Source organism: Gallinula chloropus (assembly GCF_964237585.1).
Source record: "Gallinula chloropus genome assembly, chromosome: 14".
Classification (NCBI taxonomy): domain Eukaryota; kingdom Metazoa; phylum Chordata; class Aves; order Gruiformes; family Rallidae; genus Gallinula; species Gallinula chloropus.
Window position 1 is genome coordinate 9,234,781 of NC_140099.1, and position 21,034 is coordinate 9,255,814.

Below are 21,034 nucleotides of genomic sequence, written 5' to 3' on the forward strand. Positions count from 1 at the left end.
ATTGGTTTTCAGTTCATGGTGTTAGACCAGTGCTCCTTGACTTATTGTCAGGTGATCTCCAGGAGAGGACCTGTAGCTTCGTGGTGTATCCTCCTGCTGTTTGCAACAGGATGCCGTTACGAGGGGCTGTGTGATCCCCTTTGGACAGCCAGTGACTCATGGCAGCAGCACCCTGCTGCTGGGGACAGGAGCTCAGTGGGCAATAAGGGCAAAGCAGTGCAGAAGCTGAGCTTTTCATCATGTCATAGTGGGGAATGAGACATGCCTGTAGAAGGGGTGGACTGATACAGGACTGAGAAACTTGCATTTTCACCAAAGGTTAAATAACTATATAAGTAACCTGCCTGGATGTTCTGTGTGGAATACAGGGCATTAGGAGCCAATGCCAGAAGCTGCCAATGACTCTCTGCTGAGGGCAGCTGTATTTGTCAGGTAGATAGGACAAGTGTCAAAAAGAGACAGTATCTCCAGGATATTCACTGCAATCTGTGTGCCAGCTGCCTGGCAAGTCAAACTGGCTCAGAGCAACTCTGTACCTTGGCCTGAGACTGACCAGGATGGGTTGGTGTCACAGTAAAATTCAAGGACATGATCTTCTCTGTGGCTTCCTTTAAGGTGGACCCATCTGCTCGGATTGTCTCTGATGGCAAACCCCCAGAAATGTTTTGGCCAGAGCTAAGCTGCTGCAGGGTATGTGACAGGGGCATTGCTGTATCCCTGCTGAACCCAGGGTCTCCACAAGCACAGCTGGCTGGGGCTGTCCTTGTCTCAAATGGATGGGGCTGGGGGCAGGTGACACCTTCTTCCCTTTCACTGCTTGGAGAGGTCCTTTATAGACCTGATTCTGCCCTCACTAATTTTAGTCTTATGTAATTCAATTACTTCAGTGGAGTTGCCTCCTGATTTATGTCAGTGCGAGTGAACAGAGTATCAGCCCATGAGCCTTTTACTGAAGTATGATGTTACACTATTTCTGGACATCATCATGTGCTGGTTGTGCAACAGATAAGAATAAGGCTTGGTAAGTCATTAGTACTTCAGTTCAATTTGTGCTAAAATCATCAGCTACATCCCATTTACTTTCTAAAGCCTCCTCATTATTGCTGCAAACATCAGACCCATGACCTGCTTTCCACTCTGTGAGAGAGGGATAAGTGAACTTAATGTGATCTCTGTGTTACAAAAAGTCTGCTGCTGCTCCTCTGAAATCAGGTGGCATCTTATCATTGACTTCAGTGAAGGTAGGATCAGGTTCGATTTTCAAACACTTAATTTTCCAGCAGAGTCAGGTTTAAACTACTGCTCTTCTTTGGCAAATAATGAATGGGACCTCATTATCTCTGTTAGGACGTGACTTTACAGACGATTACATGCTGAAAGTATGCCACTGATAGACTGGCTCTGTCCTGAACTGTGAAACTTGCTCAGAGAATCAGAGACTGCTAACTTTCAGGACACTTCATTCATTCTCATATCATGAATGGCTTTGTCTATGAATGGGACTGCTGACCTTGATGATCTGGTATCAGCATTTCCATTGCAAGGTACAAGCACGCAGCAATGCTGTGACTACTGAGCAGTATTCCTGCATTCCTTTCAGGTGAAAAGTCATCCACAGAAGCATTTACCGGAATTTCTCTCCTTGGAAGATAGCAGTATGACCTTGTTCACTTAAAAGAATTTGATATCTATTAGGAAAACAATATAGAGATTAAGAATCAAAGAAGTTGTTCCACAAGTTTTATGTAGAAAATCTTGATCTGGGTTTTTGAATGTATATTTGCTAAACTGTTATAAAGCAAGAAATTTAAAAATACACTCAATGAACTTTATCCTTATTGCATAGAAATAGCACAGTAATAGAAACGGTTTGACCATGACACACCTTTTTGCTCCTACCACATGATCCCTGAACTCCACATTTTAGAGGTATTATGGGGCTAAAGTCAGTAGTCCATGCGTGCTTCTCAAGAGTGTCTGTGACGGGTGCTGCATAGAAAGCTTGTTGAGAGTACGTAAGAGACTTAATGATTTATGTATTTATTCTTACAAAACTTTTCTGAGTCAGATAAGTACTGTTATTGCTGTTCTGCAGATGGGTAAATTGAGGGGCTGAAAGCTTAAGTGGCACGCACAAGATCACCCAGCAAGTCTAGAGAAAATAGGCTGGAACCAGAACGTTTCATTTCTATTTTCATGTTCTGTAAGTGTTAGATCATCTTTCTCCCATGATTAGCTGCTATTCTGGCATGAACTCAGGACCATTATGATAGAGCTATTTTTCATACAATGGGATGAGACTGCCATGGCTTTAATTACAAGCATGTGTTCACTCTTTTATGGCATTGTGATTGTTATGTAAGGTGATGTGTAAAATTAATGAATTTTAAATTAGGAGTTTACATTACAAACCCCTTGGGGTGGGGAAAATCATCTTCTCTGTCCATACAGCACTTATTAACTTGGAGACCTACTAATGCCTGGACCTTATAACTGGTACATCCGTGCGAGCCTAAAAGGAATTATCAGATTATTTTCATTCAAAATAGAACTTGTTTAAAATAAATGAGGAATCAGGAATTTGCATAAAAGACTCAAGTGCTTACTGCTGGCTGAACACACTTTTCATAGTATTTAGAACTGATGGGACACATTCTCTTAAACTTGAGTTTAGGAGTAGGGGCATCCTAAATGCATGCCCCACAACATATGCTCCTAAATTTTGTAAATTTAACCCAACTCCTTTGGAGGACAATGTGATGATTTCACAAACAAATAAATGATGGCACATTTATAGCTTCTTTTCAAAGAAAAGAAAGGTAGCCAATCCTTATGACTAATAACTATTATTTAAAGTACAATCTGAGACGCTCCTTGTAAAATTTCAGCCAGGGTCTTGGCATGACTTAGTGCCCAAGAAAAGGATATCTATATTGGGAATCAGCTGCTCTTACACAATATTTCTGATGATTTGGAACCACTTAAAAACAAGGAGTTGATGATATAATACATTCTTTGGATTTGGAGATGTTCCCCTTATTCCTGCTTTGAATTAAGAGAATATATTGGTGGTTTAGTTAAATGCCTCTTAGTCAAAATTATATGTCTTTCTTTATTGTGCAATTGAAGCCAGATCTGTCTCTTACTGTAAAAAAAAAAAAAAAAAAAAAAACAACAACAAAAAATACAGGTGTGAAGAACTTTCAGCTGCTCTGAGCATTGAGTCATTTCTGTATTGCAATGGATTTCAAACTGTGGTCTGTAGACCACCAAAGACCCGAGGAGTGTCTGTTGGAGGTCTGTAGGAGCTGGCTGGTCAGATAGGATTGCGTTTGGGTTTTTTTTTCCTGCAACAGCTTAATGTTGTTACAAGTAGCTATAAATGCATTAAATATTTCCCGACCAGCTCTTTTAAATGTTAACAGTTGTACTTGCCTCAGGGCTGTTATTCAGCCACCAAAACCAGGAGGTGACCTGTGGAATCAGAAAGCAGGGGTGAGTCTCAGTGGCAAAATTTATGACGTCACTGTCTGTAGTCTGAAACTCCAGGAATCTGTAGCCTATGCCATGCTTTAAAACCTGTTGGTAAATGCAAACCTCTGACTTCACTAAGTGACTGAGTTGTATTTATATTGTTGTGAGAATGCAGATAGGGCTGTAATGAGTTGTAACGTTTTTTTCTGATGTGATACTCTCAGTATACACGTTATTCAGTGGATTTGCTGGTAAGATGCCTTACAATAGCCAACAATCACTGTACTGAGGAGCACAAAGGACACTATCTGTTTCTTTAACCTTGGCTAGCCAAATAAATAAAATGAAGAAATGATCTACTATTGCATCGTGTAATAGAATGCCCAATCTATTCTTTCAATCTGAAAAGTTTATAAAGGCTGAAAGATAGCAAGTGCTAGTTGTGTTATAATACATACTCTGCGTTTGACTGATAACCACAAACTCATGATGCATCTAAAGGTCAGGCTGCATCTTGCTGGCATGGAACTCCATTCAGTGTGTGCCTTAGGTGGCACAGAATTAACCCAAAGTAACACTTAGACGTGTGTGTGGCACTTCTAGTGCTGGTGTTTGGTAAAGACTGTTGAAGGCGCTATTTTCCCACTAAATCTAGAAGGCAGAAAACTGTTTCACTCGTGTTTTCTTTCCAAGGCAGAGAGCTGGACACAGCAGGGAGGAGCACGGGTTATCAAAATATTTTTTGCTATGGAATATGCTTATAAATCACAGATTTCACAATGCTACTTATACAGAGTTTATGATGGCAATTGTCTGCCCGTTACAACTGGGACTACTAAAAGGATTTGTCACTGAAATTCTTGAGGCGAGAATAATCTTTGGCCATTTTTAATCTGATGCAATACAAAATTACAAAGGAAAATAAAATGCAGTTAAACCCTAGGCAAAGAAATAGACACAACTGGGGGGAGTCTGCTCAAGGTGTTTGGTCTAAAAGAAGAAATCGACAGGCATAGTAGATCAGTCCTGAATTGCTGAAAGAATTAGTTAAAGCCATTACTTAGGAATCAATAGAAAGAAACTGTATCCATTTGCTCAGTCCAGTAATTTAAATTTCTCAGGGTGCTGTGTATAAACAGAAATGTATCTTTAGAAAAATGTTTTCAATTAGAACTGTCAGTTCTGAACCTGCTGTTGGCAGGAGACAACCTACTGAAAAAGAGCCCGATGCAATACACTGTAAAGTGGGTCTGTTCACTGCTTTAGCATTTATCAATTTAAAAAACAAAACAAACACAATACCAAAACAATCGACCTTTAAAACTGAAAGTTGTGTTTCAACATCAGCCTTAGAAGATTTGTTACTTTTTTTTCTCTCTGTGGTTAAAGCAGTTTGGAACTTTCAACTGACATTTCTTACAATAGGTGCCAAATACAGATAGTTTCCTGAAGGATGAAACTTACTTTACAGGAACAAAAACAAACAAAAAGAAACACCAAACCTGAAGAAAAGGCACCTGCTGTGGTAGACTCCGAGATGTAAACACCATCCTCCCCTCCACCGCTGGACTGTTGGTGTGGGTGATGCTTTATCACTTGCGACTGGATTCAAGCTCTCAACCAAGCACATGCTGAGTTACAGTTTGCTTGAATTGCCTTGTCTTTACTGGGGCTTAAGCGTGTGCTTAAAGAGGAATGTCTGCATTTGAAATAAGGACAGTGCATGACACCTACTTGGCAGAAATGACCCATTGTTTTTTCAGATACTGTGTTCCCGAGGCTGCGAAGTGAAAAATCCCATCCTAGGCTGCGTAAAATAGCTGAATTTTTGGTTTTGTGACCATTCATGCAGGAAAAAAATAAAAGCTTATGCTGAGGGCCAAAAGGTTAGGTGAATAAAAGAGCAAAGTGTCCCGTGCCACCTGTCTCTGCTCATGCTTCCGAGAAACATGAGTCCATCTCAGCCTCCCTTCCGCCTGTGGTTTAGGGGCCTTAGTGGCTTCTGCATTCCTCTTCTTTCACATTGCTCTAACCGTGCTGTCGTTTAGTGGAATTCATTTTTTTTTTTGTATAGTCCAAGCCCAGTAACCCTTGTCGCTGACCTCACCAGCCATGTGCTCCGTGTGAGCATGACTCACGGTAGCGATGAGAAATCCTTATTCTGTCTAATTTGGTCTTCCCAAGTAAGTGGGGGTGGGGTGGGGGGTGGAGAGGGGTTGGGGGAGATTCTGATATTTCCAAACTGGCTTGCTGGAAGTCTTGTGTCAGTTACGATAATTTGGTGTAGCTCATAAATCCTTAGGCTGATTTGCGATTCCCAGCACACCCCTTGTAGTCTAATTGAGGAATTGCATTTCTGTCAGTCACATACCCTGGTGGAAATGCAAGAATGTGAGAAACAATAGGAGCAGGCTAGTACTGAGTCAAAACAGATAAAGCCAAATTGCTTGTTGGACTGAAAGATGGAAGCAAGCAGATGAGAAGCGAGTTGGTCAGAAAACCATTGCTGCCACTGATGGCCATGTGAAGGGTACGCTCACTCCTAGTGTGGGAGCGAAGGGAGCAGACAGGCAGACCAGCAAGGATGCCATTAATCATTTCCTTATCAGAGAAAAAAAGATAAAGGCATCAAAGTAATACAGTTCACTACAGCCTGGCAGCAGATTTGAGAGTGAGGAGAGCACTCTGCAGCTAAACCTGGAGGAAAAAAAGGCTGAGGTAAAAGAAGGCCATGAGTAGGTTGAGTGTGAAGAGATTGGCGTATGGACTGTGCAGGAGGGAGGAAGCTGGGACGGCCGGAGCTGCTCACAGGCTGCAGGCTATGGGAAATGCTCTGAATCAGTTCAAGATGGCTACCCAGTGGGAGCACGTGGTGGGCCTCTTTCTCCTCTGGAGACTTTTATTTGTTCTCCCTTTCTTGGTGATTTTCTCTAATCTGAAGAACAAGATGTCCTTAATGAAAACAGATGTTTTGCTCCCTTCCATATGGAAAAAAAAATAATTCCCCCAAAATAGAATAAACTCAAAGAATGCTGAGATGAGGGATGGGTTTCCACAAAGTCAGGAGAACAATACTCTTCACTGATGCCCTGACCTGGCCACTCCTTTCCCCCCCGACACGCTGAGGACGCTGTTGATGCAAAGGTCCATGGTAAGACCTGGGTCTAAGAGCAGGCAAGCTGTGTGCCTCTGTAAAGCATAAACACCACACTGAGCTGGCTCACAGCTTTCCCCATCCACGGTCTCCCACTGTGAGATCCTGGTCAATGGCAGTTTTTGTCATTGGCTTCAGTGTAACTAGGAATTGGTCCCAGTATTTAATTTAAAGCACAGCACATAAAAACACAAAATCATAACATCCCTGCTACATTTATAGAGCTGCATAAGCCACTGATTAACAAATGGATGAGATACTGAACTTTGCTTTACCATCTGTCTTTAATTACATAAAATAACTTGAAGCAATTAACAAGAAAGAAACACTGTGACACAAATAAATAAATCCTATTGATAGAGATGAGGGAATACTTAGGATATTTGAATATATATGGACGAAAGTCACTAAAGCTGCATAATCCACACCCAGTGATATCACAAGTATTATCTAACAACAGATTTATACTGCCATTGCCAATTATTTTTGAAAAATAATAGCTACCTGTGGAGATGTAGAGAAACAAAAGGAGAGCTCTTTGTTTGTGTGACTAGAAAAGAAAACATGTGGTCCATCCAACTGCTGTGATGGCTGAGTTTTGTCTTTCACAGATAAGAGAAACTAATATCAACAGAAAAATACACAAAGCATGAGGTTTCATAACTGTGGACCTAAGAGCAGTCACATAAGTCTGCATGCCTCTAAGTGTTTAGGCACCAGTGGGGATTAGGCTCTTTAACGCTTTCCAAGATTCAGGTTCTGAGTCTATTTTTTCAGCATTCAGATACACTTGTTTGCCTTCTCTGTCTAAGGCACTTAGAAAAAATGAGTGCTGTACAATAGCTACTGAGTGATTGCTGAGTGGATTAAGAACTGGCTAACTGATAGGTGTCAAAAAGTAGCTGTCAGCACCGAAGGAAAGCGCTGGAGTCAGTCTGCAGAGATGGGTGTTATGCCTGGCAGGCTACAAAATTATCCTTCCTGATTGACAGATAAATACGTCCCTAGTAAAACAATGCTAGCAAATTAGGATGGAAATTAAAGTTGGTCGAATGATAAATAAATTATGAAGATGGGACAGCCTAAATTCAGTGAGCGGGATCTCTGCAGATGAGATGAATTTGAAATCAGGCACTAACAATGGCTGTATTGATGCACTAGAAATTGTATCCCAAGGGTGATGCTTGGAAAGGCTTTGGTATCATTGTGGAGAAGCAACAGGACACAGGAACTGGTATGATGGTGCAAAAGAGGATTAACGTCATCTTTGAACAAGTTCACAGGGACATATGTGCTGAGTGTAATGCTGACTTTATGGCAGTGCTGTGGGTACTGGAAATTTAGAAAAGGGTGGGAGAAAAGGCATAAGAAACACTTGTAGATTGGAGAATATCCTTTGTTTCCTTTATCAAAATGAGATGACTGGTATAATTACCTTCACAACAAGGAAAAAAGTGTCTTGCATCAGATGAATGTATTACAAGAATCAGTGGGTGGAAATGTAAGCTGAGCAAATTTAAGCCAGCAATGAGGTTTGGATTTGTAGCAGTGTGATGAAGTACTGAAACAAACTGCCCAAGAAAGTGATAGTGTACATATCAAACCTGGATCCCTTTCTGGAAAATACCTGCTAGGCAAACAAATTATTTGGCTTGGTGTAGGGAGAAGAGGGCAATGCTATAGGCTGTGACACAGAAGAGACCAGACAGGATGCGTTTCATAAATGAAGGAAGTAGCTTTAACGTGCTCGGCCAAATTCTTCTTATTTCATACGGCTAATTCATCCACTAATCCCAAGGAAACACTGAGCCCAGCAGTACCAGGACCAGTAAATGGAATAGGCTTGGAAAGGATAAAGCTCATTATTACCTTTCAGGTTAAATATGCAACATGGTACATTCTGTATATCATAGATTTGGGGACCAAGGCTGTAAGCTACAGTCGGCACTCCGCAAGGCAGTATGCACAGCGAGTGAACTGAGAGATAAACAGACTGTGTGGGAATGTTGGAGAGTGGATATAGGGGGCACTGAATATGCAATTTGCTACTGTTTCAGGTATTCATGTTGGAGAAAGAACTTTAATTGTTTTGGCGGGGAGCACTGCTGTGTAGACTGAAATGGGGGAAAGAATGTAAACAAAGGGCAACGATCAATTGCTGTGTTATCGTGGTGTAGAAATGTCTTGTGGGTCATGGCAGGGACTTTTGACAGACATTGTTCTATTTAATATCTCTATGGTAATCTCGAAGCAGAGGTAAACATCACAATAGTGAAATGTGCTGATGATACTAAACCAGGAAGGAATGCAAACAGGAGACAGCAGATAAAGGACCGGCAGATACTAGAAAGCTGGGTACAAAATCCTCCAAACAACTCACACACACACAGAAAAAAAAATAAAGAAAAAAAGAAAAAAAAAAATTAAATAAACAAGATATATACATGTCCTGGCCATCGATATTGCTAATACGGTTTCGAGGTTTAGTGGACAGCAGAAGAGATGGGAGTGAGATATAAATTTGCAGATTGATAAAGGCTGTGCACATACAGACATGTGTCATGAAGCAGGGAGGTAATAGTTCACATGGAAAGCTCTGTGCTATTACATTCAACTCTGTGTTCAATATTGCCAGCCACTGACTGACTGGAAGGAGTTGGAAGAAATCCCACAATAATTCAAAGGCTGGAAAAATCACTTTGGGGGAAAGACTGAGGCTCAAACCCAGCATCTCATTAAGCATAAACTTAAAGTGTATGAGCTGTGCTGCTGATTTACAGCTCCCTTTATAGCCCTGCTAGGTGGTTTTAACAAAGAAACTACGCATCGGTTTAAACTCTGCACATGTTTAAGCACTTTGTGGGACTGGAGCAGAAAGGGCTTGGTTAGGTCTGCAAGGAAACGTGACGAAAGTCTACAAGCCCTTGGCCACCAAAAGGGGCACATTGGCTGCCTCAAAATCAGCAGGCAGGCTATATTTCCGTGAGGCTGGGCTGATGCATTCTTATGCATGGAATAAAGGTCTGCAGAGGCTTAAACCAGGCACCATTATTTAACTGAAAGGGAGAAAGGCAGCAAAATCAGGCCTTTTGCATGTATTTTTTTTTTTAAGGTGTAAAGTGGAAGGCTGCCAGATTGTCTTTCAAGGGGAGTTCATATTGCTGGGGGTTTTAGGATAGGCTGGATAGAACACCGGAGGATGCTTATAAAGCACAACTTTATGTCTTTACATTGGAAAGCTGGGAGTTCTTGCCTGTCCCAAGAATTCCTGATTGTACGGAGTCACCACAAAAACTCCACAATTTAAGGTGGGAGGAATGGTTCCCTTCTGAGCTCTGGAATCATCTCTGCGACTGTTCATGAAAGAGTTCTTGCGAGGCTGAATTCCTGGTGCTGATTTTCAAACCAAGGAAAATTAATCTTTAAAGAATAGCGCTGTGAAATGCTGAACTGGGATCACAGATATGGAGGGAATATCTCTTCTGTGTAAGCATTTATTGTGTTTATAACAGAATTATCAGAAGTAGAGAGCAGTTTGTTCTCGAAGAATGGCATTTTGGGGGAGTTAATACTTCATTATTTTTGAAAGTCAAGAGAAGGTGAATACCCAGCTCCTTATACTCTTCTAATAATTTCTGCAGACTGAGGTTTTGGTTTTGTTTTTAATTTTGTTCGGAAATAGTAGAAAATTACTCTCTTCTGGAAAAAATCAACACTTCAGTGTTTCACTTATATAACGATTCTAGACTTATAATGCAATTAGTATCGCATGATTTTATAATTAGTATTAGCAAATCACTGTGTAAAAGAACATGTAGTATTTAATTTTATCTTTCAGAAATTTAATAGTAAAAATAAAAGTGTTGACTTTGGCAGGGATTTAGTCTTGGAAAGTTAGCAGGCACTCTTCTCAGCTTGATTAGTCAATACCCATAAGAATTTAATAATACCACTGCATAGATTATGAAAAAAAAGCAACGGGGAAAGACCAAGGGAATGATGATTAGGACAGGCTTCCCTTTACAAATCTCAATCAAACAAATGCTTGAAAGTCATGTTTGTCATCACAGGATGGAAATCAGGATATGGTGTTAAATTATTCACGAGTGAGTATCTACAGATCTTTCTCCTTTTTCTTCTCTCTCATTGCCTTTTACAGTTCAGTTTTATATTGCACTGCTTCAGTCGCTCCCTAGTGCTTTTCCTCTCTGGGTAGGATGTCTCTGTTAGCTGAACTAGCTAACAGCACTAACTGCCTAACTCACAACGTCTTGCCCTCCTCACACACGTACTCAGTTCTAACATTCAGCACTCAGTCCCCTTTGGACGCTGAGCTGCTACAGCAGTTGTTAAATTTTTATGTGTAGTACAGTACAAAAGCTACCAAAAGAGGGCAACATATGAGCCAACAATGAGAAATGTATCCTGACAAGTATACAGTTGTCTATTAATGACACCTCCCCCCTCCTCCCCGGCCTTTCTTTTTGATAGAGCAAGAAATTTTAGCAGAGCTGGTCAGGAAACAGAATTTCCATTCTATGGGAAATTCCAAGACTGGGGGAAAAAAAAAGTGAAGGTGCTGAAGTTTTCACGGACCAAAAACTGAGAAAAAATATATTTGGCATGATGGAAGTGTTCCATAAGTGTCAAATCATTCACACACCAGACAGCCCTAAAGTTATAATGACATTAAAATACTCAATTTAGTAGGAAAATTGTTAAATATATAAATGCTTTAAAGTTCAAAACAAAATTAAATGAAACAAGGAACCACTAAACATTTCATCTTTATGGAAAACAATAAATATTATTGAACATAAATATTATTTGACTTTGTCTCCCTTAAAAATGCCATCACACAAGCACGCTGAGCGTGCTGGTTTTGGCTGGGATGATTTCCTTCATAGTAGCTCATACGAAGCTTTGTTTTGGATACGACCGGGTTGCATTTCCTGAAAGAACGTTTCCTCTGAACATTGTTTAATTGTGTTTTCTCTCGGTCAAATGCCTGAGAGAATTTAAAAATACTCTTAATAATCCTACAAAAGACTAAGGTAAGTTGGCTGCATCCCAGGACCATCCCCAGGGTTGTGTTTGTGAAGGCAGACAAAGCGCTATCCCAAACGCCGGGCACGTGAGCTCAAGAGCTGGTATACCCTGGACAACACCGAGTGTGCACTCATTGGCAAACAGTTTATTATAAACAAAGGTTTTTTTCAGAGTATTCAATAGTACTCCAAGGAGTTAGACAGTCCTGAACACATGCCAGCATGGCAAAGGATACGGTAAGCAAATATGATCTACCTCACTTAGGGTAAATATTTGGCCACAAATGTATTGAGAGCTCTTTAATTCTTTGTACACTCCTATGATGAGAACCAGAGGAAAGGCAGTGGAGATGTAAAGACTGGAGGGTGATTTTTTTCTTCTCTTATCAGCTGCCCAGATAGGCTAGCTGCCAGTCAAATTAAAAACCTCACTGGAGGAAATGAATGAAGGCCTGTAGGTGTAGAAATCTGCTGTTTATACAGCTGCACCAAGTTCTGCTAATGATCAACCAGAATCGGCCAAGTCTTCATGGAGATATGCAAAACTCTGTGGCAGTATCCAGGAGGTTGACTACAGAATTTCGGGCATCCTGAGGATTGCTTTGGGGTTTTTTCTCCTCTCTTTTTTTCAAGACTAACTTCTGCTTTCTGCTTGCTTCTATTATGGCTTAAAATGCTGGATAGTATACAGGAAGGAGAGCAGTGCAGGTCTATGACCTATCTGGAGGGCAATGAAATACTTGGAAAGTTTGGAAGTACTCACCCATCTCAAAGACAGGATGTTCTGCTTGCAGGAGCAATACCTTATCTTCTGTCATTTATCCACGTCCTGCTTTTGCATCTGCATTTCTGTGGATTCCAAAAGAAGGAAAGATTTATTTTTCCTAGCCAGGAACAAGTAGAGGTTTCTGTCTGGAAGGTTTCTCCATTGTTTGATCGATCACATCAACAACAGCTTCACATCTTTCACCTGATGAAGGGCTGCAGAATCACTGGGTATCAAATAAGATGTTCAGTATAGGAATGACAGCAGTGAGCACTGCCTGTGTGGCTGAATTGAGTGTTTCGACACTAATCACTATGTTTTCAGACAGCTCCTGTATTCTGGACATGCAGGAAGCTATTTATACTCATCTGCTTGGCCTTCCTAGCCTGTACTGCTCATCTATTTTTTACTAATGCCTTATTACTCCCTCCCAGGCACCAATGCTACTTTCGGGAGACAAACGAGGAAAAGTTACAGAATATAATAAATGTATTTTAATGTCCCAGGCAGTGACTCATTATCATGTTTATTTGTAGGACAAAAAGGTAAATCGCATCCTTAAATAGTCTTGCCTCATGGGTGTGAGCCTGCACATGTCAGACTGCCATCTTACATCACCACTTTACCCAGCAGCCCAGTGACTGGTGCCTACGCAGGAAAGAACTGGCCCATGCACACAGGCACACTGATTCTCACAAGTGGTTCTGTGTGTCCCTTTGCTTCTCAACATCTGCCAAATTCAAGCCTAAATTCTAGGAAGCAACAATAACACTGACAGGAGTCACGTCAGACTTGAAAGCAATTTCTTTAGCTCTGTGAACACAAACTGGGCTTCTTTTTCTTCCTTAGAAATGATTTTAGACATGCCTTGGCTTCTCTGAGCTTGCATAGTTTTACCCTGCAAGCCAGGTTATGAAGAGGGATCTGTTACCCCCGTCGCAGATGTGGTACGTGAGCCAGTTACATCACATTTCGAGGCAGATGGATCTCTGAAGGGAACTGCAGTATCCAATCATGTGCTTCCTGCCCCTTGCTATTGATTCTTGTGGTTAGTCTGTTTCTGATTTTATTTCTCTGTGTAGTTTAAGGGCAAGTCTGTGGTTTGCCCCATGTGCCCAAGCGAGGGAGCAAGGGTGCAGAAGACTGCGTGAAAATAAATAAATCAGAAACAGATAGACTAATTACAAGGACAAATGCCAAGGGACAGAAAACACACAGCATCCTCATGATCAGATACGCCTGGCCCGCTGGAGGAGGGATAGCTGTTTCACCATGTGATGTAACTCTGTACCACATTGGAAAAGAGAACCAGAGCGTCCTCTTCCTCGCCGGGCTGAGCAAAAATCCTCTCGTGGGGTTTGTCCACATGGCCTGTCCCAGCAGGGGGAAGAACAGCTTCCCTGAGGTAGGGGTGGGGTAGCAAGGCTGGGAAATGAGAGGCTGCTCTTGCCTCTCGCTGCCCCGACAGCCAGCAGGGCTAAGCTGACACGAGGAAGGATGTAATCTACTCCTGGTTGTTTCATGCCCAAAGCACATTACTTCCTTCCGTGGAATAAGAGGATAGTCATGGATGTCGTTGTGACTCACGGTCTCCTGGGGCAGCAAGGCTCTGTGCCATGCCTATAATCAAATGACCCGGGGGGTGAATTAGGAAGGCTTTTGATGTCATTCTCTGAGCGCTGCACCACAGGAGACAAAGACTTCTTAATGTAACATCAGGCTATCTCTTAAACATAACCATGAAACTAACTTTGACTTGCCAGCAGCTGGTACAGGCAGTGGCCTCCCTACACCGCTCTGGCACTTAGCATAAGAAATGTCATTATGTGGGTGGATTAGGCAGAACCTGTCAAAGTTGTGTGTGTGTTCTTTGGCTGTGTTTCCTTCCCTGGGCTAATAATGCCGAGGAGATGGGGAGTGGGTTGACACATTTTCTGGCATGTGTCACGTAACCCAGTGAAGTGGAGGACATGTCAGCCACAAGACTTTTCTGCTTTAGTAAGTCCCAGGCAGAAGTGACGTGCCGCAGCGGCTAGCTGTCTTAATCCTCTGTGTATTCACATCGCTAGCGCCTTCATCACGGTTTCAGCTTCCCCAGGGCTCTCTGACGGAGCCGGCGGTGTGTCTGCAGGAAAGGATACGAAATGTATCCAGACAGATATTGTTTAAACACGGGGAAGCAGCAGCAGGCAGAGGTGTTTGCATAACATTTTACCTACAGACCCTGAAGGGCTTCCTAAATTGACCCACACAATCTCTATAGGAACAACTGAATTTGGCACTGATATACAGGGGGAAATATTCAGTAGCTGTTAGTGTGTAAAAATGCTCAGTACCAGGTCAGCAGAGGATAGCAAGAGTACCCATACTTGGTAAGAAGAGATTTTTAGGACAGAAGATGGTAAGTGAGACTACTGGAGACTGACGAAATCCAGGACAGTCCCTGTCACTGGCTTCCTAAACTGGTGTGAGAACAGTTGGTTATGGGTACTAGGGTGAGGGAATTTCCAAAAGTCCAGCACAATCTCAAGGTAAATTGTCCTCAGGAAAGCAAGAAAGAGAGTGTATTAATTCTCACAGAGAATCCTGGGTTTTCACAGCTTAAAGTCTGTGCTGAGGACATGCAGTTTAGTCCCTGGGCTGAGGCAATGTGCTGGGTGGGTTCCTCATAAATCCCCATTAGATTAGCAGAAGATGGTACAAGCACGTCTACCCAGTAAATGCCATCTCCTGTCACTGCCAGTATGTTGCACGCTGTGTTCCGTTGTCGGGAAAAGACATATTGGCTGGGTGTCAGCTGCATTTCACAAACCACACAGGTCATAGGTCTGATGTGACTTATAGCAGGGACAGCACCCAATTCACCAGGAAGAGTTACTGTACTCTCTTTCCCCTGTAGCTTGTAATTTAAAAGAAAAACCTAGAAAAAAAAACCCAACAACCCAGGGCCAGCAGCTGTTGGAGCATCTGTAGCACCTCAGGTTAAGAACTGCCAACCCCAAGTGTCATGTTCCAGTTCGCTGTAAAACTAAAGAGCGGGAGTTCCCTAAGCACATGTATTAAGTGGTGAAAATACAGCTTGCTGCACATGGAGGCAGCCATATGGACATGGAACCCCCACAACAGCCCCACAGGGAGGAAGGTGCCTCTCCCCTTCACTTGCTGGTGCTGAGCCACACCATGGGATTGCAGTGAGGGGGTAACAGAAACTGCCCAGGAGCTGTACCTCCCAAAAGCACGTATCCTCTCTCCTAATGCAGGTGCTGCTCCCTGGTCAGGCGCAGCTGGTGCCTGTGTAGCTGGGCTGGAGCTTATGGGACTGCTCTGGGGTACTCGGAGGTGCCAATTCTGCCACAGAGGAGCAAGAGGCACAGGATAATGCTGAGATAGATGACTCTGTCACTTAGCTTGTGCCTGCCCACGCTGCTTGATATTTGCATGGAGTTTGAGACAACCTGCATCAACACGATGCCTGACACGGGATTTGTATTGTCCCATGATCGCTGTGACCCTGCTCAGGTTGCCAGATAACGTCACATCTCCAGTTGTGTAACACCACCAAGTTCCCTAGATCCTGGGCCTGAAATCATTATTGAGCTGGCTGTTTGTGCACTGGGGAGGGAACTCAAATACTGTTAATCAGTAGAAATGTTAGCAATGTGTCCTTTGGTGGGACTAAAGCAACCCGATTCCTCATATGTCCACATATTGAAAGTAGGAACTCACTGGAGAGAAAAATTATGTGCCAGCAAGGATAAAGGAAGAACTTTCATCTGTGTATGAGTACATGACGTGCAGGATATGCAACAGTGTTCAGGTAGATACCAGTGTTTTGTAATTCAAGTATCATGTAACCTAAATAAATAAATAAATAAATAAATAAATAAATAAATAAACAAATCCACTGCTGCCATTATATTTTTCATTTACAGCCAAATAAAAATTAAGTTAAATTATGCATGTTTTTATCCCCCCCCCTTGTTTGTTTCTCTGATTTCGTGCACAGTAATCTGTATACTGTTTGGTTGCTTGTTTGGTTTTTATTTGAAATAATTTTCATGCAATTTTCTGAACTCTTGCAGAGCAGAGACTAGTAAATATGTGTTTATGCACCTTTGTCCATATACAAAGCCTGACGGATGGCTAATAAAATGCACATCTCTGCAATCCTTTCATGCTTAAGATCCCCAAGCAGAATTTGTGAGTATTCAAATAAAATAGAACTGATCCAAAATGTACATATTTAGCGTAGATAATAGCAGCCCCCAGATATGTGCCTCTCTCTGCAGTTGGAAATCTGTCAGTTGAACAAAGAGCAGGATACAGTGTGAATCAGGCTGTCCTGAAAGCTTTATGTGATAGACACACTTTATGGAGTTTGTTCCATTTCTTTCACATTTCAAAAGAAGACTCAGACCCTAATTATCATGAGGACAAATTCCACAAAATCATTTTTTGTAGTCAAGGATTGAAATGTGTTTTAAAAGTCAGAATGTATGTTTAAAGAACACAGTTTGTCCCAAGGCTTATGGTTCAGCTGCACAAAGCTTCTTCTTGTTCCTTCCATCTGAAAAATGATTCCTGAAAAGTCATTCTGCATATGGTTGGAGGGGTTTTTTTTTTCTTCTGTTTTTAGGGAGAAAAAAATATAAATGAGCTGTAAAGCTCATGTTGTTCTGAACTTCTTCTCTCCTCTTTCTCCGATGAGTTCATCAAACAAAATTCCACAAGAAACAAATGTTATTATGAGATTAGCAGAATGAACGCCAGAGTTCAGATACTAAACATTTTTTTAAAAAAACAGTGGGCTTAATGACGTGAAGGAAGTTGTAGTTTAAACATCAAGGTCAATTATTTCGTTAAATATTATTTAAAAGTTACTTGCCTTGAAACAAAACCAGAGCTATCCATTTCCCAAAAATGCAAACAGATTATTCTGCCCCTGTTTGTCAGCTTCACTAGATAACTGCTATTTGATCTTCAAATGAAAACAGTTTCTGTTTCAGATTTATACAACAGGCTGTCTCTAAAAAGAAGATCTTAAGGTTGGACTGCTGTTTACTTTCCCTTCTAATCCTGGGAGAAGATTTGCATAAGAAAAGCAAGTAGGTTTGAGTCTAGGTTTTTCTGTCTATATCGAAAGCATGAGGATCAGCCAGTCCTCTCCATTTATTCAGAAAGAAAACGATTGCTTTTGTAAGTCAGGTGAGCAGGAAATCTTTCAGCAAGTTCAGCAAGATTCCTCAAAAAGTGACAGGGGCAACTTATCAAGACTAAATGGAGCTTAGCTAAATAATTGTAACGGTCCAACACTCAGAGTCTAAAACCTAAAGCCTCCAGTTCCAGGTATGTTTCCTGACACTGTATACTTAGCTTTAAAACAACATCCAGAATTGGTATTTCCTGGATCTTGCAAAGCAGCCCCTTGTGTTTGCAGGTAGCCTTCTCAACAGTTTCTAACAGCATCAGTCTCTATCTGAGACCTCAGTGAGCAGAACAGTGCTGGGTGGTGATGTGAGCTTTGGGTATCATGTCCAAGTTAGTGCCCCCAGCTCCAAGTGTGACCCCTGGAGCAAACTAGCGTGTAGAATGGGAATATGGACTGATGCCTACAAGAGTGCTGTGAAGCAAAACAGTTTGATTGATGTGTACAACACATCTGGCAATTCTTTTGGTATATAGAAAGGCAAATTATTATTTTATAGGAAGAGGATTAGAAGGGATGTTTTGGATCATGGGGTCAAGTCCCTTGCTGTGGGTGGTAACCGCATCTCAGAAGCTGGTTCACAAATGAGTCAAATTCTATCTTCCAGCTGCTTTGATTCCTTCCCGCCCGCGGAAGGCCTTTCTGGATCCTCACCACTCTGGTGGGGTGAAGGTGCTTTTCTGTTTCCAGCTTGAATCTGTTCCTGGGCAGTTTGTACCAATTCTTTCTCTTATTTTATTTGGGAGGAGGGGAGGGAAACTGTCTCATAATTTTAAGATTCATTTGAATTTTCCTCTGAGCCCCAGACACCTGGTGGAAAGACGCCAGCAATGCTGTAGGCTGGTTCGATGTACCAATAAAAATAAAATTAAATTAAAAAAAAAAAAAAGGCGAGTAAGAAAAGCGCCATTCTTAGAAAGCCTCCAGCGTTCCAGCTAGAGCACAAACAGCTTCTTATTTGGGACTCTCATCGGGTAAATCAACAGCCCCGGGGCGAAGGGGCCGCAGCTCTTGTGGTCTCGCACAAACCAAGCCCCCCTCCCGGTGGGGGGGACACACACAGGGGAAGGAGGGAGGGAGGAAAAGGGAGGGGAGAAGGAATCATCCTCAAACCACTGAGGCTGAAACCTCGGCCGAGGGCTGCCGACGCTCCGCTGGTGCGAACCAGCGCGGAGCACACCGCCCCCCCCACCCCCTCCGCCCCCAGGGACGCAGGTCCCTGTCCGCTCGGCCGGGACTCTGCTCCGCGCTCTCTGCCCGCTGCGCTGGGACTCTGCCCCCTCCCTGCCCGCCCCGCCGGGGCGCATCTCCGCGGCCCCCGGCTCCCGCCGCCGGGAGGCAGCGCGGGGCGGCCGGGCTGCAGCAGAGCTCGACGGGGGAGACCGATCTCCGTTTTACCCCTTGGCTCGGGTTTCCCCCTGCCCAGGGAACAGGCGCCTTTGCTGGAGCTGCGCTCCCCAGCGCTGGGGGTGATATTTCGTTTGTTTGGTTTTGACGTTCTCCCTCCGCTGCCTCCCGCAGGCCGCCCTGTCCTGCCACCGGCGGCCCCGAGGGTGGGAGGGCAAAGCGCAACCGCCGGCCCCCGGGCGAACCGCGGGCACTAAGAGGAGCAGCCTGCGGGGTTGAAACCGGTGGCGAGCAGGAGGGATTCGGGGGCACGGCCCGGGGAAACAGAGGCAGCCTGTGCCCCCGCTTCCCACGGGCGAAGGCACCGCGTGTCCCCCTGGAAACGCGGCGCGGCAGCAGCTCTCTGCCCCCACGCGGGCCGCGGGCTGGCGCGGTGGGGTGCGGGCTGGTCCCGGGGCCCGGTGGGCCATCGGGAAATGCCGCCTCCGGCCCCGGACCGAACAGCTTTCAGCCCGTGGCGACACTCGACTCGACGGGGGAATAAAGATCCCCTCTCCCCACGCCCCCACCCCCCAACCTACACTCTCCCCAGCCCCCAAACCCAGTAAGTCTGGGGCAGCAACGACAACAAGTCCTCGAAAAGCCCCGGGCGAAGCTCGGCACCCCCAAAGAAAACTGAAAACCAAAAACTGCACCACCAACGAGCACCCCGAAACGGCGGGGCGAGCCGAGCCCCACCGCCAGCCCGGGCGCAGCGCTGCCGGCCCGCAGCCGGCCGCAGGGTACCCGGCTCCCGGGGAACCACCCTCGCCCTCCACCATCCTCTGCCCTTTCCCAATTCCTACGAATTCACCAGATTGCCCAACTGATAACGGGGGCGGGGTGGGGGTTCACCCCAGAGCCCAATTACAGTGAAACCACAAGAAACCAGACGCAGGTTAAGGTGCGAGAGCGGCTCGCTGCGATGAGCGCTGAGGCAAACACTTGCGGGGCACCGGGACGCCTCGCACAACGGCGGGCAGCAACGGGAGAGCCTCTCCCGAAGGCTCCCGGAGTAGAGGAAGGAGCCGAGGAAGAGGGGCTTTTCTTGGGAAGGGGGGCGGCGGTGGCCGGGCCCCGCCGCCGGCTGTTCGCGGGCGAGCCGCCCCGGTGTGCACCTTCCGCCCCCGCGCAGCACTGCCGGGACCTGCGCGGCTTTTTACACGGGCGATCGCGCCTGGCCGGCTCGCATCGAGCAAGAGCCTTTCCGGGAACAGGCTACTAAGAGCTCACCAGCGAGAGCGGGGGGAGGGAGAGGGGAATGAAATAAAAGGCTGAAGAAACAGCGCGATTTTGGGACGAGGACCAAATCCTAACGTGTTACATAAAAGCCACGGGCGGTTCTTATCAGCAAACCCGGCCTGAAGAGGAACAATCCCCAGGAGCGGCTCCAAAACAACCCTGTTAAAGGAACAATTGTGAAATGCCAACTTTCCACCAGAGTATGAACAGCAGGAGCCGGGCATGTCCTGTCTGTAACCGGGCTTCTGACAACCAACAGAGAGAGGGGAGGGAGCGGGGGGGGATCCTCTCTTGACAAGATTTATCAAGAAACATTTAACTGGGCTTTAATCATATTAGCAAGAGCCCAATTAGGGCTGAGAGCGAAGCGAGGCGGCCGGCGGGTTGGGGAGAGGAGGAGGAGGAGAGGGGAGGAGGAGCAAGCGATGGAGTCACTCGAGGATAAAGTCCTTTCATCAGGCTGCGCTCTCGGCAAGCAGAGGAGTGCGAATAATCAGTGCCCTTCACTGGGGGGACGAGGGAGGGAGCGGGCGGGGAATGTGTGTAAAGGATCATTAAGGCCAGGCAGAAGGGGGTTTTTGTTGTTGTTGTTGTTTTTAATTATTACGGCTATTAAGGTGTTGTCTCTGGGCTCTCTCGGGAGCTGTTCTCAGGGACGGACCGGGGAAGCAGCGAAGGGGCCCTGAGGCACCTGCTGCACCGCGACGACCTGCTCTGCGTGTTGCGGATTAGGCTCTTCCCCCGGGGCAAAGAGGAGC